This window comes from Haliaeetus albicilla, chromosome 21 (assembly GCF_947461875.1).
Source record: "Haliaeetus albicilla chromosome 21, bHalAlb1.1, whole genome shotgun sequence".
Lineage (NCBI taxonomy): Eukaryota > Metazoa > Chordata > Aves > Accipitriformes > Accipitridae > Haliaeetus > Haliaeetus albicilla.
The window spans coordinates 12,472,339-12,492,243 of NC_091503.1; the positions used below are offsets into that span (position 1 = coordinate 12,472,339).

Below are 19,905 nucleotides of genomic sequence, written 5' to 3' on the forward strand. Positions count from 1 at the left end.
CCATCTGTGAGCAATAGGGAAAAAAATCAAAGCAGCAGCAAAATCCTGGCTTAGTGCATCAGATGGTGGTGACACCTCGAGAAACCACACTTGTACACGTGGTCACAGTGAAGCCGAAATTTCCCACTTGGAACAGCTGGGGGAAGCAATCGCTGTCAAACCTAGCTTCCCCAAGATATAGCAGACATATCCAGGGCCACTCATGCTGCCACAGGAGCACATCCTAGGCAAAAAAAAAGGAAAAAAAACCCTAAAAAATGTTAGCTGCTCCTATTTATCTGACTTATAGAAAGAAGGACATTTTAGAAGACGTTCCCTGGTGGGTTCTGGCTTTGAATCCTTTTCCCGTTGCTTCTGGAAAAATCCTGCTGTAAATTCCTTGCGGTCGCAGCACCTTGGTTATTTCTGGGAGAGAGATGAAGTTGCCATCTTCTGATGTGTCCCTAGCAGACTCTCTTCTAGGGGACAACCGTCTCCAGGCAGAGACACCTAGATTCAGCTGGGAGCCGCAGAAGGCTGGACTAGGAGAGCTGAGGACTTTTCTCTACGTAACACACACTGCAAGGCTTTTAGCAAACGCACCGTCGCTGCTACAGTCAGTGTTGGCAGCCTCTCCCCTCGCCCCAGAAACTCCCCTCGCCCCAGAAACTCCCCTCACCCTGCACGGCAGCACTGGTGGCAAATAGAGATTTGGCAATATAGCAAAAAACCCCACACACCTGAAGAACAAGGTAAGGTTACTACAGAGACCCACGTTACTGACTACTCCAGGAAAATCGGAAAATTATTTCCGCCGTACCTGGGAAGCCAGGGAGAGCTTGGCACCAGGGTCAGGTGGGAAAAATGACCAAGAAAGAGGCCACGCTCCCAAGCGAAGCCTTCAGCCACCAAATGCCCTGCTAAGGAGGTGAGGTTCATGAAGATGGGGAAGTCTGCTGTTGTGATACGACATCTATTTGCACCTGGAGCGGTAGCATGAAACTCGTGCAGATATTAGTTGAAAATGCGTATCAGGACTTACGCATTACGGCAGCAAAAGACCGAAGTCAGGACTTGTCCTCTGTCACAAGAGAGGGTTCACATGAAGTCGTGAGATTTCACCTCTTGTTTGCGGTCCATGCATTTTATATCAGCTCTCTGTGATTAAAATAAGCATACAGCATGGTTTTATAGGACAGCCTGAGCTTTTCATAAAATGTCTTGGCAAGAAAAAATTTTTCTCAAGTGAAAACAGCAAGGGTTTTTCCATAACCATGAAATAATTGTTCTAGATATATTACTGTACCAAACAGAACCTGTTCTCTTTATATCTTTTGTTTCTTGGTAAACACAGTGCTCACTGCAGTGAGGAACATTTGAAAGGCAAAATCTTGCGATAGAAGATGTTATCCAAGATATTTTTGTGTTCACGGGGCACATTACTGACAGTTGCTCTGTGCTTCATGACAAGCTCAGAGAATAATAAATTACCAGGAAAAATGTTTCTATTCTAAAAAACAGTGTTTATGCCCCTCAGTCAGAACCTGGCTGTAGCTACTAAAGCTGCTCAAAAGAAATAGTTTTCTGCATATTTTGTAAAAGCTTTGAATCGTTTTCACTTCCCTGCATTTTTTTTTAACTTTTCTTAAAAAACTTTGCAAAAAACCTTTTCCAAATCCTGAGATCTGAATTTTTTTTTAGAAGAAGCACCAAATGCCAAAGGAGGACGTTACCAAGATTTACAATGTACCAGTCCAAATCTGCACTCTGCCTCAGGCAGTCCAAATTCCCATTAGCACTTGAGGTTCAGCCAGCGATACAATTCTTGGTTTCCTTTTAGTCCTTTTTTTTGAGCTGATTCACCATCTTTGTCATCCCCGCACACCGGGTCAGCTTAAGGATTGTGGCCAAATGAAAGCAGTAACTCTCTGAGCTGATACCCAGAGGAAGGGCTTAGGCTGTTCTGCTGGGAGCGGGAAGCATCGCTCCTGTTACAAAAGAGGTTATACGATTGCATGTGTTACAACTGGAATAGGGAGGTTAGAAAACCGCTTTCAGACAGCTCTTCTTGCTGTATAGTGGGTATGGTGTGTATGGAAGAAGATAAAAACCCTCGTGTTATAATTTCTTCTCTCCCTCATTTTCTTCTTTTCAAACCATGACCCAGGCAGAAAGAAAAGCGCCTGTGCTTTGCTCACCCGTGACTAGGAAGGAAACAAGTTTAAACTGTGTGTGTTTGTGTGTGGCAAAGGGAGGACTTGTGCTCCCCAGTCTGCCCTCGAAATTACTCCTAATAGGATTAAATAGCGTTTTGCAACCGGGCTCTCGGCAAGCGATAAACTGCTGTCAGAAGGCACGCCTGCATGCTACCACCAAAACGCCAGCGTGCTTTTGCATGTATCGTGCTATTGTTATTATAATGGAAAATAAGTAGCTGTAAACAAATTATATGACTCGATACAGCCCTTTAATGAGTTTAGCTGCATACCTAGTGGTAGGTAAAAGGTAAAACAACATCATTAGACAAGTCATTTCTGGACCCATTACAAGTGATTTGCAAGCGCAGGCATCCCGGTTTCACAATCTCACTCATCTTCATTTCCTTTGAACCCTGCATCTTCTTGCCGGTGTCAGTGTGCTCTGGCTTCTTTCTTGAAAAGTTTTGCCTTTACTCATCTCTCTTGCTTTGGCTGTGCTTGTGCAAGCGTCGATAAATGTTTAACTCCATTGGTACTTATAGCCTGCAGTAAAAGAGAAAAGCAAGTCTTCCAGGGACAGGGATTAATATTTTCCCCTAAATTTGCCCTTTTAATTATTAAGTGGAGAAATTAGGGTTATGTTTGCCTAAAGGTGCTACTTTTTTTTACATGCTTCGCAAATGCCTGAAGTCATTGCTTTAAGCTTCACCAGGCAATTTTAGCAAATCGGAGCATGTTTCTGAGCCCGTGCCTCACTGCTTATCCCGCTGCCTCGTGTTTTCGTAGTCTCCCCTGCATGTAGGGAACCACCTGGCAGACAGCCGCAGTACGCAGGTGTCCTGACAAACAAAAATGAAAGCAAAGGGGTGCACTCCACGGGTACCTGTTGTGCAAGACCCCGGGAGTTCAGGCTGCGGGAGCCAAAAGGTGTGCGGGTTCCTGGCGGGCAGTTCGATGAGGGGGGAAGAGGGGCACGAAGACAAACTGCGGGAGCCGTCGGGAGCCCCAGCCTCGCTGTCGAGAAAGAGGAATCCCCGTGGCAGCAAGCGGTCGTCGAGTAAAGCAGCACACCTACACCCAGGACGCTGGGGAAAAAGCCTGGCAGTGGAAAGGGTACGCTGCGCGGCTCCAGGGATGAGGCAAGGCAGTGGGTTTGTCCCAGGTCCGTGTATCTCTGGGTTCAGGACGGGCGCAGGTCTTTGCGTTATAACGCAGCCCAGCGCAAGAAGGGACCCGGCCCCGTCCGGGGTGGGCACCGCGGGGACGGCGGTGCGGAGGGACGGCGGTGCGGAGGCACGGCGAGCCCCGAGCGCGCCGCGGCTCGCTGCGGGTGGCACGACAGAGCCCGGTGCGACGCAGCGCTCGCTGGCTTCACCCCCCTGGGAATCTTAAAGCCTTTTTGAATCGCTAGCCCATTCCCTGGCCTTTATAGCATATTTCCTTAGCGTGTTTCCTGGCGCTTTGGGGAAAAAAAATCCCAACACAAAACAAACCCAACCAAAGCCAACTCTCCAGCACTGCGGCTTAGGAAGATTAACGCTGGCTCAGCTGATCTTACCACTGGGAAACACTGGCTACTCCCAGAGCGGTGTCTGCTATAAGAGGAAAAAATAAAATAAGGGAAGGGTGGAATAAGAAAAGAGGAAACACACAGACCGTTTTACAGTAAGAGCTTACGAGCATTCACCTACAGCAGCAGCGTGGGCACCAGCCCACGGCACAGCCAAGGCGAGCGGGGGCCGGGGGCCGGGTTTCTGCTTGCGCGTGGCTGCGGGCACCTTGAAAGGGGAGCGAAACCCTGTTCAAAACCTGGCGTTGCCGTTTGGGGAAAGGCGGGTGCACACGCCGTGCAAAATGTAGGTCAGGGCCACGGGTAAGTCCTGGCGTGCTCTGCAGGGACTTGTGCGATGGACTAACTTGTGCAACTGCACAAAGCGAAAACATATCAAGATCCCGTATAGCTGGCCTCCATTTGTTTCTCTTATTAAATATTTGATGAACGCTAACTGCCTAACCTACTTTACTCCTTTTGCCTACCGTGGCATTGCCTAGCTTCTCCTTTTTTCTCTATTATTGATGCGTTTTGAGGAAGACAGTGCCTTGTGACAAAACAATGATCTTAGATGTGAGGAATGAAAAAAAAGGGGATACAAAAAGGGAATCTAAACCAGAGACAACCCTAGGAAGAGGAAAGTGATATGTGGGCAAAGGAAAATATAAATTGAGTGGCAGGACACTATCACCAGTTTACAACAGAGAGGAAACCAGCAATGTCTGGGGATGAAAGTGTATGGGGAATCACATTAATTTTCTATCAACTCCTAAAAAAATTAGGATTTCACCCTGGGAGCTGCACATGCATGGATTTTATTGATATAAATATACAGAAGAATTGCAGAGGAACTTCATTTTATATGAAATTGCTCATTGCAAAATTTTAAAATTCCGTACTAATTCAGAGTATATCTAGTTTTGCCACCATAAATATTCATGAAGGAGAGAGAAAAGGGGGTGCAGGCAGGACTCCAAATGGCAGGAAGGTTTTTATGTGACAGACACTTCAGTAAGGTCAGTCGATGCACGGTTCTCCTCGTACTGCTGAGAGCAGAGATTGCTGAGCCAAGGCGCTCTCTGGCCTTGTCAAAATCAGGGAAAACAGATGAGGAGCAATAAAAAATAACCCACAGTTGTATTGGATGAAGCCCCACAACAGCCTTTGCTCCAGTATTTCCGAAGTCAGGGTTCAGTTTAATCAAGCGTAGGTCTCCTGAGCGGAGCTGCTCACGGCACATCTGGGGATGGGTAGCTGCGGCTCCAGCAGCAAAGAGCCATTTGTCTTCCTTATTAACAAAACATGGTTGGTTTTTTGTTTGTCAGCCAAACAGAAGAAAGAAGTAGTGGGTAAGTGGCAAAGAGCCGCCACTATCCTTTTCCAAAGATGATGTCAAATACCTGTGCGTTGGCATTCCTGTTACCCCTTCCCCACCTCTCCCGGTCCTGCCTCGGGGATGTCCCTGCTCCCCGGTTCGAAATGGCACAACAGCTCCGGCGTTCACCCTGTGGCTGAGCACCGAGTTTCCTTAGGGCTAATTTACGCTCTCGTAGAAGAGCATTTTTCACTCTGAACCGACTGCTTTCAATGCAAATGGCACTGTGAAAAATCAGCCTTGTCAGTACTGCGAGCTAGGGTGGACATCACGCGCCTGGGACGACTGCCTTTGTGGATGCGTGTATCTGTTGTGCTGGCTCTGTGAGCATTACGTTATATATAGCGACAGGTCCCAGGGCATGACTCACTTATTTGCTCTCTAAAAGCTCCACCTTTTATTCTTTAATTGTTGTCATCTTCCATCCCGAGCATGAGAGGGAAGTGCCCGGGAAGAGGAGACTTGGCGAGCCGACAGGCAGCGTGTACAAAGCATCGCCCCAGCACGCAGGGGCAAGAAAGGGCCAAGATGGGATTAGCAAGAGACATCAGGAAGGCCAGGTGTCATTCTGTGGGTGCAGAGCTCTACTCACTGAAATGAGAAAGCTTTCATCACTTTCCTTTCTGTAGGAGAAGCGTTCAGTGCCTTTTGGTTTCTATTCTCTTCCCCAAGACACCAGTTGCATGTGGGTGGACAATGCAAATACCAGCAGCGCCAAAGGGTAAGATAATAGAGGTAAGTGCCTCTAATAAGGAAGGGGCAGGGGAAAGAGTTCATGCAGAAGTTAATTATTTGCAAATTGGCAGCTATACTTCGACCTCAGATACTTGAAGGCCTGGCTAATAGCCCCTCTGGGCCATGGGTAGTTAGTTGACTGTAAGACCTGATGGAGTCAGTCAAACTGTGACAGTCAAGAAGGACAAATAGGGTGGCTGCCTTTAAAACTGGGGGAAAGGGAGAAAACTGGCCATCTTCATTTCAATGCTGTCCTGGTTTCAGCTGGGATGTAGTTAACTGTCTTCCTAGTAGCTGGTACAGTGCTATGTTTTGAGTTCAGTATGTGAAGAATGTTGATAACACTGATGTTTTCAGTTGTTGCTCAGTAGTGTTTAGACGATAGTCAAGGATTTTTCAGCTTCTCATGCCCAGCCAGGGCACCTGACCCAAACTGGCCAACGGTGTATTCCATACCATGGGACGTCCCATCTAGTTTAGGAACTGGGAAGGGGGGGGCAGGGATTCGCCGCTCGGGGACTGGCTGGGTGTCGGTCGGCGGGTGGTGAGCAATTGCCCTGCGCATCATTTGTACATTCCAATCCTTTTATTACTACTGTTGTCATTTTATTAGTGTTATCATTATCATTATTAGTTTCTTCTTTTCTGTTCTATTAAACCGTTCTTATCTCAACCCAGGAGTTTTACTTCTTTTCCTGATTTTCTCCCCCATCCCACTGGATGGGGGGGGAGTGAGTGAGCGGCTGCGTGGTGCTTAGTTGCTGGCTGGGGTTAAACCACGACAAATGCCCAGGAAAATACTGGAGCAAATAATCAAATGGACTAGTTCACACTTGGTGATAAAAAGAAAGAGCGCTAAATGAGCGAAAGCAAATTTATTTCCTTTTCCAGCCAGTCACCATTCTTACAGAAAGGATAGAGGCAGTAAATGCCATGTATCTTGGCTTCTGAGTACTTTTGACAGTGTCTCTGATGTCCTTCTCATCATAAGTAACTCAAAAGAGAGATTTACGATAGGGTGACACAAAGCTTGCTGGAAAACCATCGCAAGAGGGCGAGAGGCAGCAGGCCCGGTGGCAAGATGTACCGGGAACAACCGGGTGGGCTGGTGCCAGGGCTGGCACCGCTCAGCATCGTCACTGGTGCAGCCGAGGGCAGCAGGGACGCTATGCTGGTCTGCACCCCCATCCCGTGGGGTGGGATGGGGAGAAACAGAGGGTGCAATTCAGAGCAGGGACAAGTTGATACGAGATGGTGCTATCAGGCAGGAACGATGGACAAATCCAGCTGGGCAGGACCCTGGCTTGCGAGGTAAAGCCTGGGGGCACCGTGTTTCTGAGACAAAGGCAAACGCCATGCTGGGACGTGCAAACAAGGGTACAGCTTGCAAGGCGTGGGCAGAAGCCCTTTTCCTCTACCCTGCAGGGGCAGAGCTGCAGCTGGAGGTCAGGCAGTTGGTTTTGGGGTATGACACCCCGAGAAGGAGCACATCCCGGTCGGACACGGCGTGGGGGGTGGCCACAGGGCTGACGGGGGGCCTGGAGAACATAACCTACGAGGAAAGACCAAATGCACTGCAGTTGATCTGCCTGAAGAAGGAAAGAGGAGTATTTCAACATGTGGGGCTGCAAAGCGGAAGGGAATTACTCTACTCTCTGCCTGTGGGGCAGCGAGGAAGTTTCTGGTTAGTCAAAGGGAAATAATTATCGTTGGTAAGGGCAGCGAGGCAGAGGACAGATGACAGCAAGGGAGGCGGTGGAGACTCCATCACTGCATGTCTTGAAAGACAATCTGTTGGAACAATGTGGGTGCAGTTTATGTATTATTATTTACATTATACTATAAGTAATATTTTTGTACGGTATATATAACACCCTAAGTCAGTAAGAGGCAGTAAATATCCCAGTGGGGTCCCTTCCAGCCTGCGTTCTTTACCGAGCACAGCTCAGGCTGGAATTCTACATGTTACAAATCATTTGTAGGAGAAAAATCACACAGGCAGAGCGCAGTGTGAATGGCAAGTGGGAGGTATCCCCCAGTGCAGTGCGCCAGCCCGTGCTCTCCAGGCCATGGGACGCATCCAGCTTTGGAGTGTCCGTCAGAAGCTCCAGCGAGTCAAGACCTGTAGAGTGAACTGCAGCAGAGCAAAATCTGAACCACCTCTAAGTACTAAAGCAGCACAGGCCAGGGACCCTGCAGAGAGATTTGCCTGCAGATCAGGGAGGTAGCAAAACCAGTATCGTTTTGGATTTGGAGCTCTTAGGGCAAGCTTTGCATACACTTTTAAATGCATCCCCCTTCCTGAACAAGCAAACGCAGAGTTTAAGTCCTTACCTAATCACGGGACTCCAGGAGCTGGAGCTTTAAGAGAAACAAAGTAGTTTGTGACTCGTGCCGTAGCTGTGGCTGCAGGACACGTCTGCGGCTGTCTCTTCAGGTTCTGCCCGCATGCCCGGGGCAGCCCAAATTTGGAATTTGATTTGGTGGACAGCCTCAGGTGGTCCAGTTTGCTTCTAAGGGGCTGCTGGCAAGAAGAAATAAATTGAAAGTCTTTTTAGCTGTGAGTGCATAGCTGGCCTGTGCTGCTCTGATTTGTATGCCACAACAAACAGCAAACTACATTCTAGGAATTACGCTTTGAGCTTTAACGTTTTCACCAGCTAATGAAAGGCATTTTGATAATTACGTCAAGCATAAGGGAAACATCTCTATAGTTACTCAGTAACTAAGATACTTTGTCAACACAGAAGTGACAGGGTTCTTATTGCCTAGTTACTCAGAAAAATTGAACTATTTACAACAGAGGCATTCAATATATTGCATTTGCTAATGCTGCATTTCAGTGGTACGGCCATGGAAATCAAGATGCCTTAATAGCCTAGAGTTTGTAACGTTTGAATCATGGTGGAACCCCTTTAGAAAAAAAACAATGCTTGCAGGGAGTATTTTATATATGTAAAGTGTCTTTTATTGGCTAGAGAATTAAATTGAGGTAGTGAATCAGAGGACACCAATACTGCAAAGCTACTGATCTTCAGCTCCCAATTTATTTCTAAAGACATGCACTGCTGCGCAGGAAGCTACCTGACCAGGGGCAATCAAAGGCCCCGGAGTTTATTCATGTCAGGGTAAAAGAAGAAATTTCTGGTAAATAGGGCAGAAGAAAAAGTTATTCAGAGAGGCCGCCTTCTGTCTGTGGGTCGGTGAAGTTGCCTTCTCCTAAGCATCAAGAAAATGAAAGCTGAGCTGTGAGAAAACAGCTATTTAGGAGGATCCTTTTAAACATGGATGCTGGCGTACCGCTGGGAGGTTGGCTCTTTTTAGTGTTTCGCTACTGCCTTTTCATTTATTACGCTCACTGTTCTCTCTCCCCCCTCTGTTTCAAAATGAATGAAAAGAGATTAGCTGTGACAAGCAGTACGGGGAAAGCATGCACGAAAGAGGTGAACCTTTAAAGTATGAAATAAACCACAGTACTCGATATTCTGCAGCTGGGTTTAATTAGGATAATTAATTGTTGCTCCTTCGCAAGCGGAACGAAGCGTGCAAAGCCACAGGCCAAAGACAAGCGGCTTTGCCGGGTCGGGAGGGAAGCGGAGGAGCCCACCGGCTCCGCCGCGGGCCGGCCGGGAGATCTCCCCTCGCCGCGGAGGCCGGCGTCGATCCCCGCTGCCCTCGCACCGCTCGCCGTAACCGCGTGCTCCGCAGACCGGCCGAGCGGCCGCCGAGCTCTCGCGCGCCTTCCTCCAGCCCAGCAGCTCCCAAAATCGCAGGCACTGCCGCCGGTCCCGGCAGCGGTTCTCCCCTTCGGAGGGGCAGGGGGGGCTCCCTTCGTTAAAACCCCCTTTAATTGGCAGCGAGAACGGAGTGTTATGCAAGTAAATTTCACTGAAAACCGGGAAAAGAGGAAACCATAGGAAAAGAAATGACAAGATCCCCTGTGGCTCTCAAGCAACTCCCTTGCTCTTTCTAAAGTAGGCTGCATAAATATTGATCTAGCCGGGATATGCCCTACATTCATTTGCACAGACGTTATAAATGTGCTTAAGAATGAGAAATCAATCTTGTTTTCCTGTGCGGTAAACACGTACGGCCGAGACTGCGCACAGATAATGCAAATCACAGCTCTCGGGCTTGCCACTTAAAGATTGAGTCGGAAAAGGGGTTCTTGGGGAAGGCATGAGAAAAAGATCTTCTTCCCTATTTGTTTATTTTCAGGTATTTCCATTAATCCCTATACAGATCATTTAAAACACGCTCCCACTCCAATTCTAGTTATAATGTATCATCTAACTAGTTTTCTATATTTTGCCTGCTGAATCTGTTTTAGGTTACTCTTTCATAACCTTCGCCAAGCAAGGCGAGGTATAACCTTAGGCATCCCTGTATCTTTATCACTCCCTCTGCCTTTAGTCTTCCATCTGGTCGAGCATTGCAACACCGCAACTGGGAAAATCATACCATTAGGTTGCAAAAGCAGCAGAGTTCCTGCACTAGAGAGCCACGGGTGGCTTCTGAATCACTGGGTGATTAATAATTAATATGTAATTGTTGGATAATCTGTTTAGACAGTCACAGTGTAAGAAATTTATTAGTATTTTCTCCGGAGAACATTGCTACTAAAATAATAAAATTTTAACAAGTCCCCTCTCGTTATAATCCTACTGAATTACCAAAATAGAGCAAAGCTGCCTCATCTTGCTATGCATTGTAGTGAAGGATTCTGCCTTTTTACCAAGCAAAGTGTATGTGTGTTCATAAAGTAGAAGACGTGGCAGACATTAGGTGACAGAGATAAGGATTTGCATGCTTAGCTGGATTTTAAAAGAAAATTATTCAGCTCTTTTTAAAGTATGTGATTTACCTTGTTTGAGCTACCATTTGGCCTACTCCTCTGTAAGATTTATTGGCTTGACTCATTATTTTCAGTTATTTTCAACTTCATTTACACATCCTAAATTACATATCCTCTTCAGAAAGCGTTTAGAATGTTTTTGTTGTTGCAAAGAGAAAAAAACTTTAAATTAAAAATGCAGAGTCCCTTTTCATAACCATAACTCCAGCGCAAGGTGATGCAGTAAATGAATGAAGTAGGCTTTAGATGGTGAAAATGGTATGTTTAAAGACTTGGCAAAAGCAGGAAGAAAAAATGAGTCAAATGATCCCTATTTCTTATAATTACTTGCCACGCTGACAGAGCTCATTACTGTTGGCCTCGAAATGAAATAATTGTTGTGCTGCATTTCAAAGCTGTGATTCAGGAGCTGCGGGATGTGTCTTTCTGTTTCACAATGTTGTTACATATGGAGATGCTCACCTATACTGTGAGGATGCTGAACCTGTGTTACACAAGTGTGGTTTACTTGAATGCTGACTGAAATACACAGAACTTGATAATTTATCAATTTACTCTTGGTGACAAATGATCCTGTGTTAAACTGCAGGATATTCTTAAAATGGGCAGATACTCCATATTATAAAACATGTTTTGTTCAGCTGTACATTCAATGTGATTTGTAGCTACCGTGCAGAAGCAATCCAAAAAGATAAATTTGCTTACTGAAGGTAGCTGCCAGGCTCTACTATGTGGAGGAGCAGAAGCACCAGCTTACAGAAAGCAGTGTCTTCCAACAAAATGGTTTCAGCCAAAGAAATGGATCTTAGAGAATAATGCAATGTTACAGCTGAACTACTGAGATAATTGAGCCTCTAACATCTGCTCAAATGTAGTGACACCAAAAATAAGCACTTCTGTCCATGTTGTTATTCCTTGCTAAAGCAGAGTGTAAACATGTGACATGACCCCAGCACATCAGGGAATTCGGGAACAGAAGCAGCTTGCTATCACAATTACCATTCCCCTGCCAAAGAAGGAACCTTCCCAGCAAAACTTTATTAAAGACATTGTTTGGGTTGCTTTCCAATAACTTTTACAAGAAGGAAAAAGGGATCATGTACTTAATTAGCCCCTTTAATAAGGGATGTTCATGTGTCTGTTTAACAGCTGGAACAAAGGGTTAGGGTGTTTGCTTGATTTTTGCCTTATAGTAAGAAATTGTATTGAATTTTTCCTGAAAGGGGGGGGGGGAGATAGAAAAAAATCTTTGGTGTGTTATAAGGACTGAGTTTCCTAAGAAGTTGTTCAAGATTTTCCTTTTGTTGCAAATTACTGTTGGGTTTGATTAACCAGAACCCTTAATTTCCTTATTCTACTCTGTTGTGATTTCCCCTGGTTTGAAGCAGTGGGAAGCCAATCCTAGCCTCTGTCCAGCAAATCTGCTCATAAATACACGCTGCTAGTTTCCCTTCCACAGTATAAACACAAGGGAACATTCAATTAATTTGAAAAGGGACACATTTAAAACTGATAAAAAGGAAGTAAATTTTTTGCACAACATGCAATTACTCAGCCAAATCCCTTCCTTCCTAGTATCATCAAAACGAAAATCTTAGCAGGAGTTGAAAGAGGGCTGGTAATACATGTATAAACAAACACGATCTTTGGAAGGGATTTACACTCTTGTGCTTCTGGGGAGAAGTCAGCACCCAGCCACTGCAGCTTTGGGAAAAGGTTTCTGAGGCTGGTTATCCCACACCATCTACCACCACGCTCCTTGCATCCTTCCTTGAAGTGTGTGGGTAACAACCACTTTGCAGCAGGACCAGTAGTCTAATCCACTTATATTCCAGAAAAGATGTAGGTAGGAAATCTTACAAATCTTACAAATGACTTACAAATCATTTCTATATCTCGACTCTTGCAAAAAAAAGACCCATTGGTTAGGTATTTGACAATCTGTCATTACACTCGTTCGACAGCAACCACACTGACAACCAATTCCTTGCCGCGTGACTCAGACTGCTAATTTCAGCCTGTCAAGTCTTGCCTCACTTAGGTTTTGTGCGTGACGAGGCCCTGGGCGATGTGATCTCACTTTGACGTTCGCCGTGCTCCGGGAAGGATGACCTCCAGAGGAAGTCCAGAGGTCACCCACCGTAATGCACCTTACTTATCGATGCTTCCCCTCTGCAATGAAATGTGTTCATTCTAAGTCTCGTATAGAGGCTTTCCGAATTCCTTGGCTTCCTTCAGTCCATGCATCCCTTCAGAGCTACACGTTGGTCACGGAGCAGCCTGCCTTTGTACCTGCCTGGTCTCCGTCACTCCACGGTGACTCCGGAGCGGTGTGACTGCTTCCTTTGACAGCTGGTCTACGCCACTGACAGGAGGAGAGTCAGCAGAGCCTTCCTAACCTCTGCTTTCTGCATGTTCCTGCACCGCTCCCCTGAGAGCTCCGGAGTCTGGCTGCTGGTTTTGGAGAGCTGCATGGTCCATCTGATTTGGAAGAGCATTCATTCTCAGAGTAAGCGATGAAGAGCAGGCATGCCTGAAGGTAAACATTCCCTCAAGGCAGCAGGGCTCTGGCTGAAGTACCTGAAAACAAAGCCTCACACACTGGGAATGAGCAGATACTTTTTGCAAGCAATGCCACCATGTGGGGGAATAAAGTGGTAAATGGTTTTCCGCCAGTCACCTAAGAATCCCTGCATGTTCCTTGTACGCTGTGGTATCTGATACGGAGAAAATATAAAAGGGCAGCCAAGAATGGTAGGACACAAAATATTTGGCTATCACACAGAAATGCATGCAGCCCAGCTGTGCTAAGTCACGACGGATGTGAGCCCTGCCAGCAGCCCGTCTGCAAACGCTGTGGAGAAGAGCTCTACGGCTAGGTCTTATTTGCTATACTGTAGACCAACAGCACGGAGAAAACATCACCGCTGCTGGGGTTTTTTTAAAACGCTGATTGCTGATGGTCACAGGTACCAAGCTAGCTCCCTCCCTCTGCCTCTTCAACTCTGCAAGGAAAACCTTCACCATGTGCTCGAGGAGACACCTTTGTCAGAAAACACATGCTTGAAAGCTTCAGTTCCCGGCAGTATTGAATCCCAGACCCACTACCGGTGCACGACTGATCTGTTTGGTGTGGCAAAGAAATGTGTCAGGTAGCTGGAAGCTAGAGTTTGTGATACTATTATGAAAACAGCTTATTGGTGTGTCTTGGCAGAAGCAATGTTCCTAAAAATCCAGCTGACTCAAAGCGTGGCATTTCCCAGCTGCGCAGGGGCCACTGATGGGTTTTCACATGTTCATCACCTGTCTTCTCAAGAGGCCGATGAATATTTTAACCACAAGGCATGTCTTGATCTGTGGAATAGGTAGGTCACAGGCACTGAATATCCTGGAGAGCATGCTACCAGTGGCAGTGCCTGGGCATTTATGTGCTTGGGAAAACGAAGACCTTATTCTGCTCTAGCAATGAGAATTCACATCACTTTGGAGAACCTGGATTGTCCTTGCTCTGACCGGAGTAGGTGGAGTCCCACAGAGCATCCAGCTCTGTTCTTGGCACTTACAGAACAGCAGAGGACACCTTTGGAAAGCTGAAAGCAGGATGATGCTGCCTCTGAAGCAGCTTGGATGCCAAATAAATACACGTGACTGTAGTTTGCTGTGCCCTGGCCAACACCTGCAAAGCTAACAGTGCACGTTTTCACCTCAGTGAAATCCAGATGCTAAAATATTAGCTGTTTCCCCTTTCCTATGGCTTCCCTTCCACCCAGTCCCAAGCCAACTTCTGCACAGGCTGTCAAAGAGCACGGAGCAGGACCTTGCAGTGAGCTGGGTTACTGCGTGGGGAGCCATAAGATCTATCGGTGAAACGGTGGACTCGTTTTCCTGGAAGTTTTCTTTAGCCTCACCCACGAATACTGGGCTCATTCCCATCATTCCAGAATATTACTAAGAGCTCTCTTAATCTCATGCAGCAGCGCGGCACGGCCCTATGACTACGCAGTCATAGCTGAAATGGCTGAGAGAGCCAGCAAGGGAGGGGTGAAGATTTTAAGCCGAGGCATCTTTGGTAGGCACGCTCACGTGCCGCTGACATGGCACTGGGGGGTGGCTCTGCACACAAGTGCGCGGCCGCCCACCTAGAAGTCAATGGGCATTGTGTCACTGTAGTAGCTAATGAAAAAAATCTCTGCTCTCCTAGATATAACTCCTTCTGGTCCTTTTCATCAAAGACAGCTCAGATATGTTCCCTACCGATTTCCCGAAAGCCCTTCTTAGAGGGCTGCGTGCGGAGCTACAGATGTGACAGTGAGCTATTTCAGTATTAACTTCTAGGTTGATCCTGCCAATATTTTAATCGTATAAGGCTTTATTTTATTAATCTCTTTGGAGGATTTCTATGTTTACTCTTAACAAGATACACCTTTGGTGTTGAAGAAATAAAGTTAAAAAGGCTCCTTCAAAGGGCATAATGTACATCTTTGTTTATACTTCCAGTAAATTACCGTAGATGCAGCTGTTGATAGCACTCTGTACTAGGATAAATCATCAGTAACACGTATTTTGAGAGTTTAGCTTCCACTGTGCTATTCTCACTTCAGTGCTTATGCCTTTCACAAATAAATAATGTGTATTTATGTGATAGATTCTTACTGTATTAAAGCAATACCTGAGATTCTTAAGGCATAATTAATTTTAATGCAGAGCATTTCCATTACCCGGCTGACAGTGCAGCGCCAGTCATACTGGCACACTGGAGCAGACAACACACCATGCAGAAGTGGCAAATACAAGTGAGTAGGGGCATGAACTTTCTAAGCCAACTTTGTTGCCAAACCTGCTGTTTGGCGGAAACATATCCTCAGTCTGGCATGAAAGGCCTTTATGTACAGTCTTTTAACAACAGACAGTACCCTCTAAGATATTTACAAGGGAATTAATGGGAGATGACTAACCTCATGAAAAGCCGATACCTAAAATGTCTGAATCTCTTGGGTCACTTCAAATATGCCAGTCATGCTATTTAGGGCTATATATTATGTAAAACCTTTGCATTCAAGTCACTGTGTTGGCTGCAGCTTAATGAATCCACATTAATCCATTGCTATCAGTAGTGATGAATACAGTACCTCTAGGAGTTGTAGGGCTCTAAAACAAAAAGGGCTTAAGACGCCATATGAGCATGAAAGATAAAAAGAAATAATTACAAGGAAGGATTTATAAAGTTCTGGAAGCAAATCTTTTAGTGCATTAATATCTAACAGGCAATGAAACTCTTTTTCTTTTAAAAAAAAACAACAAACAAAACATGTAGCTTAAAATGGAAGAGCCGAAGACACAGTAAGAGGATTAGTGTATAGGGGTTGCTGAGTCTACTGGCAATTACAAGGTCTGGCTTTGCAATTAGTATCAACACAAATTAAAAACAAAATCTGTAAAATACTGCTTTAATTTTGATACAGTACTTAGTATAACACTAGAATATATAACACAGACCTGTTACCAATCCAGGTAACAAAGCTGGTGTTTCTTTTTCTCAAATTCGTTTAATTCTGTGCATGGTTTTCAGCCGTGCGGTTACCTCAGTGTCAGCTGCCCATTACCTTGAACAGCAATGGAGATGCTGCTATTTACTTCCATAAATTGCCACGTTCATACATGACAGGAACAGGAAGTTTGTGCTGGAGAAGAAATTCCAAAATTTGCTAAGGAAGCTGCACCGCCCAGCTGTTTAACTGAAAAGCTAACACAACTCAGCCTGTGCATGTCACAATTTGTAAAGTGCTTTGAGGTGCACTGCTGAAGAACACATAGTAGTGTCGATATTACTTGTATGGAAGTGGTTTTGGAATCAGAAATACAAATCAACCCTTGCTAAAAATTATTTAGGGGGCTGTAGGTACAAATAACCTTCTGGGTAATGCGAGTCCAGTGTTCCGGAATATATAAACACAAGGGGAACTGTAAGAAAATTTGCAGCCTAATTCTACTTCAGGCATCAATTAATGGAAACTTCCCAGTTCGAGAACAGTTCTTAACTGTATACTCAATCTAAGAACACATTTAAACTTAAGAGTTTCCTTGAATAAGCACCATCTAAAATGCTTTACTACGCTGAAGGCCTTACACTCCAAGATGAGCACAACTAGCACAGAACATATACACACTGTTGTGCTCAAGCTCACAGCCGGAGCCGCAATCAACATAAATTTTCGGTTCCTTGTTGTCTGCGTATCCCATTTGCTCCTACAGTTGTGACAATTGCACATATGGATGAGGGATACAGGTACATACCCAGCATTTTAAAAAATGAAATTAATCCCTACTGATAAAATTAAGCATTATTTTGAGAACAGCTTCCATATGATAACATTCAATTTCTCTCTACAAAGAAGGATATTATTATATTGTTTCATTTTAAATGGTCCCGTTGCTCATCCATCTCCTGGTCTTTGAATTACTTGTACGGTGGCAAATGGTTTGTCTTTTGCTTCAGCATTTTGACATTGAAATAAGTCTCTTGCTTCCTTGTCTGCAGGGAAATTCTCCCGTACTAGAAAAACAGGCTACTAAAGAAGAGAGCTGAGTAAGCTCCCTAACATTTTGCAGGGTTGAAGGACATTAAATGGCTTCTCTCTAAGCTCCCTCCCCACCTTCACATGTTAACTGGAATCACTAAAGTGATTCATACCTTCTTAAAACACAGATGAACATTTAACAGCACCATTGATAATGACTTATAGCAGAGAAAGTATAAATATAATCTTTCCCACACTAGTATTTCTCAGCGCTCATCTCAGCTTTTGATCCAGAGCTGACTTGTCAGTCAAGTTTTCTGTAGTCAAGGACTGGGGATTAAGCAATTCCTGTTTAATGAGGGCATACTATTCTGAAATTGTATCTTTGAAAACAAAAACCAAACTAGGTGATGACTGCATATTTGATATACTTAAAAAATTCTCTTCGAGTATAGTTCATGGTAAAACTGAGTCTACAAAGGCTGTGTGCTGATTTTACTATCCCATGACAGCGGACATTTCAGAAAAATTAGATTATATTGATAAGCCATCATTGAATTGCCCAGCAAAATATTAATTGTAGCTAAACCAAGGGGTTACACAAAATGAAGTGGCATACTGTTAACAAAGAACAGAACAGAACTGGCAGTAATATAAATTGAAGCTGGACCTGGTCCTCTCTTTTACATTCACAGTGAAAGAGTAAGGAAAACCACAGACATCAGCTGATGCCCTTAATCTGTCCCTTCCCTTGCAGAAACATCTAATAACAGCACAGTGTATCGCCGAGGGCTTTACAGAAATTTATAGAATTGGGGGAGGCAGATTTCAGAAAAAGCTGCACAGGAGTTAATATACTCCAAGCACCACTGCAGTTACTCAGTCGGCTCCACAGTTGCGTACGGCAGCCTGATGCCTCCTGCCGTAGCTGTAGTAGCTGCCGGCAGACACGTAGGCAGTAAAAATCACAACAGCTCCGGCCTCTGCGAGGATTTCAGCTAAGCTTTGGTCTGCTCTGTTGCTCAGGGGACCCTCTGGCTCTGAGAACTCTGGATGTAACATCGTCCAGAAAAGTCACCTTGTGGTATCAAGACCTTCTGGCATTTTCCTGCCACTGTCTGTGGGAATGTATAATTTGTTTATTCAGTACAAAGAGTTTTGGTATGGAGTCATTTATAGTAATCTGCGATAAATTACTTTTTATTCTCTTATTTTTTGTTGACAACTCCTATAATCAGAAAACTCTTCTTCAAGATCGCCAGGTTCTGGTTGGAAAACTGCAGATTGCAAACCATCCTTTTTCATTTTACCTGTCTTCCAAACAGCCGTCATAAATCAAACTTTAGAAAAGCGAAATGTGTATTTCACCCTTCCACTTCCTCCTGACAAACATCAATTTCGTAAGCTCTGTTCCCATGTCTCACAACAGCAGTTAATTCCTATCAAAATTCACGATTGCAGGAGAGTATCTATCAGTTACTGGGAAACGGAGAATAGCATAGTTTTCTCATAAGCCTGAGAGTTCAATTTAAATATGCATATACTTACAGATTTCAAGCGCACTTCCCTGCATAAAGCAAAAATAACCAGACGTGGTACCACGAACATTTGGAGGTGCTGGGTCACTACAGAAACTGCCACCTTCATACTATGAGGAGCAGCAGCATGGTCCCAGGATGCTGGGAGCCTCATTGCAGCTGTCTGCTCCTGAACAAATTTCATGAGGCAGTGATAAATGCAACAATTTTTCCATCCTCAGGACTTCAGTACCGCTATTTTGTTTTTTAACCACATAAAGCCTTTCACTAGCAAGGCCGCTGGCAGTGGTGAGTTAGCCTGCAAAGAGGGAGAGCGAGGTCAGCTCAGTCCCCAGCTGCCTCTCCACGTTGTATCACAGATGGCGGCTGCTCTGTGCGGACTCAGAAAGCTGTGGTGTAAATCCAGAGCTGGACCTCCACGGAGGATGACCCAAGGCTATTCAAATGACCTTAACTGCGTGTTCCTATACTATGTGGACTATCTCACCAGAGGAGACAAAAAGAGTGTGTTTAGTCTATCAAAGAGAGAATACCAAGTCTGCCAGGGGATACTACTGCTGCCTGTAAGTACCTTGGGGGTAAACACTCTGGACTCAAAGAAACCAAAAAAGCTATTTGAGTCAAAGGGCAATGCAATGCTGGCATGTAAGCAAATGGGTATTGACTACCCATGTGTAAAATTCAGACAGAAGATTGCGAGGAAGTTCCCAACAGCAAGGGCAGGGTGGCCCTGGGTGGAAGACAAATCAGCTCAGCTCATTTCAAAATTATGTTCAGCTTGTCTATCTAGTGTGTTAGGGGGACCTACTACCACATAAGATGCGGTATCTCCAGTCACAAGGGAGAAAACTGGATGTCCCAGGAGAAGTCTCTTTGGTTCCGTGTTCCTAAGTAACATGGGAGAACCTCCATGTTCTGGATTTTTTCTGTGTGTGCATGAACATTCAGGTATTTGAACAATTTGAGAAAAGTAGAGCTGCTCTCTCCCCGCTCCCTCCAAAGCAGGGAAGGGCTGGAAACTATTTTCTAGAAACGCTCTTTTATTTCAAGTATCACTGTTAACAGTAATGTCCCTAAAGCTTGCTGTCTCCTTCTTCTGAGTGTGTCTCTGCGTGTGTGCATTTGCACAGAGAATATTTCTTTCACACGTTTACA

The 19,905-nt window shown here is 45.1% G+C and overlaps 1 long non-coding RNA gene across 1 annotated transcript; it reads right to left on the minus strand.

The window, feature by feature from the left end:
• Positions 1-6,699: 6,699 nt before the first annotated feature.
• LOC138690261 (uncharacterized) lies at positions 6,700-8,631 on the minus strand. Its single transcript, XR_011329062.1, has 2 exons — positions 8,174-8,631; positions 6,700-7,391 (listed from the first exon to the last, which is right to left on the minus strand). It is a non-coding gene; the product is annotated as an uncharacterized lncRNA (long non-coding RNA).
• Positions 8,632-19,905: the final 11,274 nt, after the last annotated feature.